Here is a 10,320-nt window from a genome sequence, read left to right on the forward strand (position 1 = left end):
TAGCATTACAAAGGCTCACCTCAGTCTTGGATTTTGACCCTGAAATTTCAGGGAATGAGACAATGCTGAGCTGACAACCCTGTCTCCGTTTCTCTTTAAGACTGTTTTTGTGTTGTATACTGTCAAGTCTTTTCCAACTTATGGTGACCCTAAAGCGACCGTATTACAGGTTTTGCTTGGCTGGCTTCTTCAGACGGGGGCTTGCCATTGCCATCCTCTGAAGCTGAGAGAGTGTGACTTGCCCAAGGTCACCCAGTGGGTTTCCATAGCTGAGCCAGACCAAATCATGAAACTAAATCATGGGTCCTAGAGCAAATCAGACCTGAATTGTCTCTAGAAACCAAGGGGCTGTACAGATTAGAAGAACCACATGGCCGTGACAATGATCCACCCCCAAAAGGAGCTGCTAAATGTAGCTTCTTCCGGCAACACTGCCAAGGCACTATTAGCGCCCTGGGGTGTCACAATGACATCATGTGTGCATCACCCCATTTGGACTCGGTGCATGTGCGAGGTCACCGACATGCACGCCATGTGGATGGTGCAGCATAAAGATGGCACCGCTGTGATGTGTTATGTTTTGGGAGCGTGCGGTTGCTGCGCACTCCTGAATGCTGGAGTCGGTGCCAGCACACCACTTACCACCTGTCTATACCGGGCTCAAGATTACTAAATTGAGACTGTCAAATGTTAGCCATAGCATGAGAAGACATGACTCGCTAAAAAAGACAATAATGCTTGGTAAGGTGGAGGGAAAGAGGAAAAGAGGAAGACCACATTGCAGATGATAGACTCAATCAAAGAAGGTCCTGAATCTGCAAGATCTGAGTGAGGCTATTGATGACAGAGCGACTTTGAGGTTTTTCATTCATAGTGTTGACATAAGTAAAAGTAAACTTAACTGCACTTAACAACAAATACCTGTACATATTTGAGGGTTTTTTAAAATTCTCTTTGTTGTTGTTGTTGGTTTTTTTTATTTATTTATTTATTTATTTATTTATTTTTTGGTATTCCTACATTTTAGCATCTTGGGATTCTTTCTTAATATCGGTCTGACTAAGATTTTTTTTTGTTTGGCAACTCACACATTCTGGGTGCATGGATAATATCTTTGAGGAGTCTCTCAAGAATTATCTTTTCTCACACAGTGTATAGGTTCATCATATGTCTGTAGTGAAATGCTACTCTTTTGTATAAATATTCAACATGGATCATAGAAGGTACTCAGATTACCTGAGGTAACTCAGGCCCGTTCCGCATGGGCAAAAAGTGTTAAGGAAAAAGCAACATGGGATATACAGTGAATGAAATAAAACATGTATGTGAGAGTCAGGATGACTTAGCAGAAGCAATTAGAAGCCACACAGGTGTAAATGGTAATATAGTTAACAAGTCCTAAAATGCCAAGAACAGAAATGCAAAGTGGATAATTGTAAGCACCTGAGAATTGTTAAAGTGGACAAGGTGAGATGATGAAATCATTAATTGTGGGATGAACCAAGAGAGCCAATGAAAATGGTTGTACACGCCCACTGGGTGGAGACAGACAAGAGTGGGTGGTATCTTGCAATGACTATAATAATGGCTATGAATCCCAATGTATTGTGTGGGTAGTAGTGTTGGAGCTGTATATAGTAGAATAAAGTAGATCTTTTATATAAGACTACTGAGTTGTCTGGTGTCTTGGGTCAAGCTACAAGAGCCAGCTGAATCCTGAAGAAGGGTGGAGACTTCTGTGGAAGCAAGAGTGAGAAGGCTTGGAGAATTTGTCAGGGTCTTCAGCCTTTTCTCTGTAACTCTGCTGCTTTTGAGCAAAGCTTTAACCACTGATCAAAACTGGTCAGCGCTGGTGCGTAACGAGGTGGTGAGTTTGAGCCAGAGGTGAAGAGCTACAACTCCCATCATCCCTGCTGTGCACGTACTAGGGTTAGAAAGGGGCGTCCTTTCTGGATGCCCCTAACCCTAGTGCGCACTTGGCATGTACAAAATGGCGGTGCCGGTTCTACACGGGCACCGCCATCTTGACGTAGCAGACACTTAGCATCCGCATGTTGCGCGGCGCTAATGACATCACAAGTGCACCATTGGCACCTTGTGACGTCATTAGTGCACCGTAAGAAGAAGCTGCATTTTGCAGCTTCTTTTTTGCGGCATGGAGGAGACACGTGGTTTGGCCTCTGGGGCTCCTCTGCGCCGCAAATGACGGCGCTTTTCTGTAAAGCGCCTCAGTCTCCTTGTGTTTTGTATTGCCCTCTTAACTATTTCTAGAAAGCTGTGGAAAGCCATGATTTAGGTTAATCACTGTGGAGGTTGTGGGTAGTGTTGTGAATTGAATTCCTATTTCCCCCACACAACCTTTTTGGTTCAAGTTGAGGATCCTTTTTCCAAACTCCAAAATGCTCCAAAAGCCAAGCTTTGTTTCATGCACAAAATTATGAAAACAATTGTATAAAATTACCTTTGGGCTATGTGTATAAAGTCCATATAAAACATAAATGAATTTTGTGTTTAGACTTGGGTCCCATATCCAAGATATCTAATTGTGTATATGCAAATCCAAAATACGAAACACTTCTGATGTCAAGCATTTTGGATAAGGGATACTTAGCTTGTATAATTACAGTACTAGTCTGATCATGGGATTATTATGTGCATTCACTTCTTTTACAAAGCAAGAAGTGCACCATCAATTCAGCTGCAATCTATAATGACTTTATGAATAAGAGACCTCCAGGAGACGGTTATGAACAGCCCTGCTCAGGTCTTGTAAACTCAGGTCTATGGCATTCATGATTGAATCAATCCATCTCTAATTAAATAGTCCTCTTTTCCTATTGCCTTCAGCTTTACCAAGCATTATATTTTCCAAGGAGTCACATCATATGTCCAAAACATACCAGCCTCAATTAAATCATCTTGACATTTAATGAAACTTCAAGCTTGACTTTTTCTTGGACCCATTTGTTTGTCTTTTTGGCAGTCCATAGTTTCCACAGAACTCTCGTCCATTACCATATTTCAAATAAGTTAACTTTCCTCCTATCAGCTTTCTTTACTGTCAGTTCTCACAACTATTAATAGTAACCAGAAATTCCATGGAATGGAGGATCCTGGCTTTGTATTCAATAATATATCTTTACACTTGAGGATCTTGTCTAGTTCTTTCATAGCTGACCTGCGAAGCCCTAATCTTCTTCTGATTTCTTGACTGCAGTCTCCATTTTGATTAATGATGTAGGCACAAAGTATAGATTTTTTTTTAACAATGTTGAGGCCTTCATCACCCACTTTAAAGTTAGGTTAGTCTTCTGTAGTCATTAGTTTTGTTTAATATCCAGATATGCTGTAGCACCTCTGTTGTACTGTATTTTCTTCCTTGTCTTTCCTTAGTACAGTGGGCCCTGGGTTTTGGTTCCAGGACCACCAGCACATACCAAAATCTGTGGATACTAAAGTCCCATTAAATACAATGGCACTGTAAAATGGTGTCCCTTATATAAAATGGCAAAATCAAGCTTATCATTTTGGAGTGTGTGTGTGTGTGGAATATTTTCAAGCTGTGGATGCTTGAATCTGTGGATAAAGAATCCATGGATGCTGAGGGCTGAGTGTAGTTGTTCCAAGTTTTTGCTACTTTTTTCTAGTAATTGAGTATCATCTGCATATCTTAAACTGTTGATGATTCTTCCTCCAGTTTTTATAGCACATTCTTCCAAGTCTAATCCTGTTTTCTGTATGCACACTTTACATGGGCAAAATATCCTTGTGCCACCACATACATTTTGTAAATCACATGATTTTATTTTTATTTCTTACTGTAAGGACTGATACCTGAATTGGAAAAAATCTTTGCGATATATTTTGTAAACCTGCTTAACAAGGAAAGACTCTTTATCCAATATGGCTAAAGTGACTGTCAGAAACCCATTGATATTCATGTAAGGAAATTCCTCCTTAGTATTCTGGGCTATTAAGAAATTCATCCCCAAGAAGAGAGTGTCCTTTTGGTCAGTTATCCTAGATTTGTTGTTATCAAATTGCTGCCATCAAGTTGACTTATTGTGACCCTACAAATGAGAGACTTTCAAGTCAACCTGTTGTCAACAACCCTCCTCAGGTATTGCAGACTCAAGGCTGTGACTTCATTGATGAGTCTATCAACTTGTAATATGGTCTTCCTCTTTTTGTGCTACCTTCTGCCTTTTTGTTGTTGTTGTTGTTGTGTGCCTTTAAGTTGTTTCCAACTTATGGCGACCTTAAGGTGAACCTATTGCAGAAGTTTTCTGGGGCTGAGAGTGTATGACTTGCCCAAGATCACCCAGTAGGTTTCCATGGCTGAGTGAGGAATCAAACCCTGATCTCCAGAGTACAATAACATCCAAAACATATCACTGTTTTGTGGATTTTGCATGTTATTCTACTTTGTTGTATGGCTAGTACAGCTACTCCTGAATAGGTGTGAGGGTATGTATGTACCTTCAAGTTGTCTGCCAATTGGGAGGAGTCACTCTCTCTCAGCCATATAATAATAGAATCTCTCAACTATATAGTATGTATGTGAGAGCTTTAGTTTACACCAGCTTGGGAGTAGAGTCTGTTGTGGTTTTATTTCTTGGGAAAGAGGAAAAAATGATCCCTACCCCACAGCCCCACTGATAGGTTGTGTTTTTGTTTTTGTTTTTGGTGATGCCAAGCAAATTATGCACACCTTTATCATACTGATGACGCGGGTATTTAAAGGTGCAGTATACTGTGGCCATGCAATAGAAAATATGTGCATAGGCTGTCAAATTTTATTTTAAAAACACACACATACCATCTGAACATGTTCCCAGGAAAACCCCCTCCCTGGCTTTGGTGAGCTCTGGGCTGGGAATCAGACATCAGTGCAGATAAGGCAGTGGTTCCCAACCTGTGGATCAGGACCCCTTTGGAGGTCAAATGACCCTTTCAGAGGGGTCACCTAAGACCATCGGAAAACACATATTTGCATGTAGTGAAGAAAATAATTGTATGATTGGGGGTCACCACAATATGAGGAACTGTATTAAAGGGTCGCAGCATTAGGAAGGTTGGGAACCACTGAGATAAGGGGACTGGTTGGCAGAAAAGAAAAATAAGCTGGGCTGCGCTTTAAAGATATCACTTTCCAAAGCATGAGAAGTTTGAATCCACTACGTTTCTGGAGCTGCCCTTTTCACTCTTGCAACTGAGTGCAAAGAGGGAAAAATAATGGTGCTTGGTTGGCAGGGAGAGAGCAAAGGCGTGGGCATGATCTGGCCTCTGCACAGTAACTCCTCCCTCCTGGATGCCCCAAATGAGATCAGGAGCAAGTTAGCATTGGCAGTACCCTGATAAAACCTGGTATTTTGGAAAAGAAATGGGGAAAAACTCGATCTTGGAAAAACTGTGTTAAGGGGGATTTGCACCAGCTCCCCTTGAATTTGGGTCTGGAAAAACCAGCACATTTGTGAATGACCCTCCTTTAAACTGGTTTGCAAACCAGTTTATAACGTAGTGTGAATGACTACTGTCTCCAACTACAACCTCTACTGGGCTTCTGATATGAAGCCTCCTCTGCTATATTATTATTATTATTATTATTATTATTATTATTATTAAGCTTTATTTATATAGCGCTGTAAATTTACACAGCACTGTACGTAAAATCTTTTAATTAGATGGTTCCCTGCCTTCAGGCTTACACTCTAAGAAGACACGACACAAAAGGAGAATGGAATGGTGGGGGGAGAAGAGGATCAGATCCAGCATTCTTCTCTCCCTGTGAGGCCTGGACCAAGGCAGATGGTACTTTGTTTGTTGGAATTATGATAAGCGGGCAGTCCATTGTTGCGGGAGGAATAAAATGGGAATGTTTTTGTGGAGCATTTTGTGCAATATTTTAAAAGCCCAAACCAATTTTTGTGGCATTATTTGTATATGAACAAGTTAAATGCCTAAATTGAGGTAGGCAAAGTCTAGTCAATGGGCTGAGTATGGCCCCCTGAGGGTACTTTTGTATTCCTCAAGGGAAACCCAGCATCCTCCCCTAATTTTTGAAAAATGTTTCTCTTCATGCTTCCTAAATGGCCATGCTTTTCTGATACATTTTTGACCTTCCACAAATGTTTTAAGCACAAGAGAGGCGTTGTTTCAAGCAGGAAGTGTGTGTGTGTGTGTATGTACATGAGTCAGTTTGTTGGGCATTTCTAATAATAATCGAAATATTCAGAGAAAGTTTGTTGGAGTTTTTTTATTTTAAAAAAAACAAGAATGGAGGGGCATAACAGGGGGTGGCTGCCCATGGTCCCATAGAGGGTAATAAGTTCCAGTGCAGCAGTCACCCACATTGGTATAAATAACAGACTTTACATTTGGTAAGATATGTGCAGCTGAAAAGCCACTGAGTCGAACTAGACTACATGGATATTGAGGCCAACCAAGGTGGTGTAATAGTTTGAGTGTTGAACTATGACTCTGGAGATCAGGATTCAAATTCATGCTTGGCCATAGAAGCCCACTGGGTGATCTTGGGTGAGTCACACTCTCTCAGCCTCAAAATAAGGCAAGGGCAAATCCCCTCTCCACAAATTTTGCCTAAAAAACCTTGTGATAGGGTCTCCTAAGTGTCACCATAAGCTGGAAACACAACACAATAAAACTTTACTAAACTAGGGGTTAGGAGCTTGGTGAGAGCTGCTTACTTTCCAGTTGCCCAGATTTGGCAGGGACATTTCCAAAAAGTGCAAAAATAGTTTGGAATTGGTTCAGTCAGCAGGGGAAAGAAGAGAGGAGCAATGGGGTCCTGCCATTCTCTGTGGACTTGGGCAAAAAGAAATAGCTGATGCTTAGCCTTGCTTTTACCATCTCAACCCCACATTCCTGCTTGGCCACAAATGGCCCAGTTTTTATCTTTGAGATGTTGGTATGGACCTGTGTGGCAGATAACTATTCACCTCACATCCAGTTAGTTTTCCTTTACTACATGGAAATCATGCAGCTTTCTACCACTTTTTCATCATTGGTCACCGTAACTAGGGTTGCTGGGACTCCCCTGGTTATCCCAGCAAGGGCTGCTGGAAAAAATTTTTGGAGGACCCCTCCTATATTTGTGGAACTGGAAGTAAGAACCAATGAAATCAATGGGACTTAGATCTGAAAAGATAAGTTACAATGATTTAACTTGGCTGTGGATTATGGCCTAGTTGTGCGTGATTATACATTGTGAAAAAGTACAAAGAAAAGTACAAAGAATGCTGATGATTATGTATTCACTTATTGGCATCTGTGACAATCCCCCCTCCCCTTGGCCCTTTGCTGTAGAGTTAGAAGAATGTATGCACTTTAAATGATTTCGTTTCTGAATATTATTACTTTAAAACATATTTTATGTGGGAAGAGGTTCTGTGGCTTAGTACAATGTGATTTGTTTTCTGGTAAATTGTAACTACAATTTTCTAAGATAATCATCTATTCGAAGACTAAATGGCAGGAGGGGGAATTGGGTAATGGGGACAAGAAGACATGTTTCCTTCATTAGGGTGCCCAACAGTCTACTCATTCTTTCCATTCCTTTGACCTATAATGCTGAAAAATTTTTAAGATGGCAGAGTTTGTTCATTATTAATGCCAATTTTATTTGTGTTCTCTGGGAAATTTAAATTTTTAAATCAGGTTGAAAGGAAAATTCCAATTATTATTCATTTTCAGACTGACAGTGTTCTCATTGGGCTGAAGGATTGGTGGTGTGCACATTTTTACCTATAAGGTTGTCAGAACGATAAGCACTCAGTAGTCAACGATGTCTCTGCAAAAACCATTGTTGACATAGAAAGCTCCCATATAAGGAGATAAATTACGAAAAGCTTTTTCTATAAACAAAGCTTAATTCACCATTAAGCTTCTCTTTGCGCTATTTCTGTCAATGTATAATCATAGTTTGTGCAGAAAAGAAAGCCAAAGGCACTTGTAAGGCAGTGAGAGCTCTGGACAATCATGTTTTCCACTCTCATTGAAAACCCACAGAAGCAAACAACCATGTTGAGCCATGGGATAGGATGTACTCCAAGAATTATTATGAATTTTTGCCTATCAGGTCAAAGATTTAGGCTACAGTCCTGGTTACATGAGAGTACATACCACTTAGTTCTATAAGATGAACATCTGCATAGATATGTATAGGATTGTTGTTAGCTGCTCTTGAATCAACCTTGACTAATAATGACCCTATAGATGAAACATCTCCAAGCCCCGCTATCCTACACTGATTTGTTTCGGTCTTGTAGATCCTAATTGAGTCTATCCATCCGGCATGTGATCTTCCTCTCTTTCTACTGCCCTCTATCTTTCAGAGCATTATTATCTTTTCCAATGATTCATGCCTTCTCATGATGTGGCCAAAGTTCAACATCCTCAGTTTAATCACCTTAGCTTCCAGGGAAATTTTCGTTCAGGCTTGATCTGTTCAAAGACTCATTTGTTCATCTTTTGGCTGCCCATGGTATCCTCAGCACTCTTCTCCAGCACCACATCTCAAAAGAGTCAATTTTCTTTATATCTCCTTTCTTCACTGTGCAACTCTTACATCTCCACATGGTTATGGGGAATATAATGCACTGGATGATTCTAACTTTGTCTAGTTCTTTCACTGCTGCCCTTCCCATTCCCAGTCTTCTGATTTTGTGGCTGCAGTCTCCGTTCTGGTCAGTGTTTGATCCAAGGTACAAGAAATCTTTAACTATTTCGATTTCTTCATTGTCTAGGACTCCAGGTTGAATTTATGTAGATCTTTCATGGTTATAAAATTACTCCATTGCTACTTTCTCACTGAATTATTGGCCTGTTACAGACTGCCAAAATAAAGCTGCTTGGGGTCTCTTTGGAGGTATGCTATTTAAATGATGCATGGGTCCTAAGAGTCTGGAGGTCACGCCAAAGCCATTCCTAAGCACTGGAGTGCAGCTTTGGTGCAGCTTCTGGATCCTTAGAATGCATGCATTGTTTAAACAGCATACCTCCAAAGAGACCCGAAGCAGCTTTATTTTGGCAGTCTGTAACAGGCCATTGTCTCTTGTAACTGGGAGCAAAATGCACGGTACAAGGTGGAGAAGACTTAGAGCCAATACAGACCAGCACTTTGTGCTGGCCTGTGGGTAGAGTAAGGGTGCAGCGTCTACACATTGCACGCCCTAACCCCACCCCAGGGTGCCACGTGCTGGTCCACATGGCTGGTCCACACAACCACGTAATGGTCCACACGGCATGTGCCATGATGATGCCCCTCCATTGCTGCACTGACGGGGCATTATAAAACTGTGCCACCGCAGCTATGGCACTCCTTGGAGCATTCTTTGGAGGCTGGACCAGGGCTGCAGCACAAGCTTGCCACAGCCCCAATCTGGACAATAAAGGGGCAGCTGCAGACCGCCCCAAAGGGTCTTAGTTGTGGAATCAGAATGGATGCCCCTTAGTTGTGGAATGAGAATGAATGATTCTGAACTGATACAACACATTTCCTTTATGTGATATGCTGTAGATGGGATAGAGAATATGATAAAAGTCCCATTGCAGTGGTATAATGCCAGATATGCTCCCTTTGCACAGTTGCATGGATGTGCTGCCAGAACATTTTATCCACAGACCTGCTATATTGGAAAATCTGTGCAGGAATTATTAAAACAGGATGAAGTTGGTGAGGTACATGGCAGTGCTAAATAAGAACACAATATAATGAAACCATATCCTATATTCCTTTGAACTATGAATACATTCTCATATGTGTAGAGTAGGTGGAAGAAATGGCCTGAACAGACAGGCCAAAATAAAGCTGCTTCTGGTCACTTTGGAGGTATGCTATTTAAATACTGCATGCATCCTAAGAGGCTGGAAGTTGTCCTAAAGACTGGAGAGCAGCTTTGGTGCAGCTTCTAGCATCTCAAAATATGTATTTCATTTAAACAGCATACCCCCAAAGTGATCTGAAGCAACTTTATTTTGGCCTGTCTGTTCAGGCCCAAAGTTTCCCCAGGATCCAATCAGACTCTGCTACAAACCTGGTCCTGGGCCCAGTGTTATTCAACATCTTTATCAATGATCTGGATGACAGGATTGGGAGCATACTTATCAAATTTGCAGATGACACCAAATTAGGAGGAATAGCTAATACTCCAGAGGACAGGATCAAGATCCAAAATGACCTGAATAGACTAGAAAGCTGGGCCAAAGCTAACAAAATGAAATTCAACAGGGAGAAATGTAAGGTACTGCACTTAGGGCAGAAAAATAAAATGCACAGATATAGGATGGGGGACACCTGGC

This window comes from Sceloporus undulatus, chromosome 2 (genome assembly GCF_019175285.1).
Source record: "Sceloporus undulatus isolate JIND9_A2432 ecotype Alabama chromosome 2, SceUnd_v1.1, whole genome shotgun sequence".
In the NCBI taxonomy this organism is placed as follows: Eukaryota; Metazoa; Chordata; class Lepidosauria; order Squamata; family Phrynosomatidae; genus Sceloporus; species Sceloporus undulatus.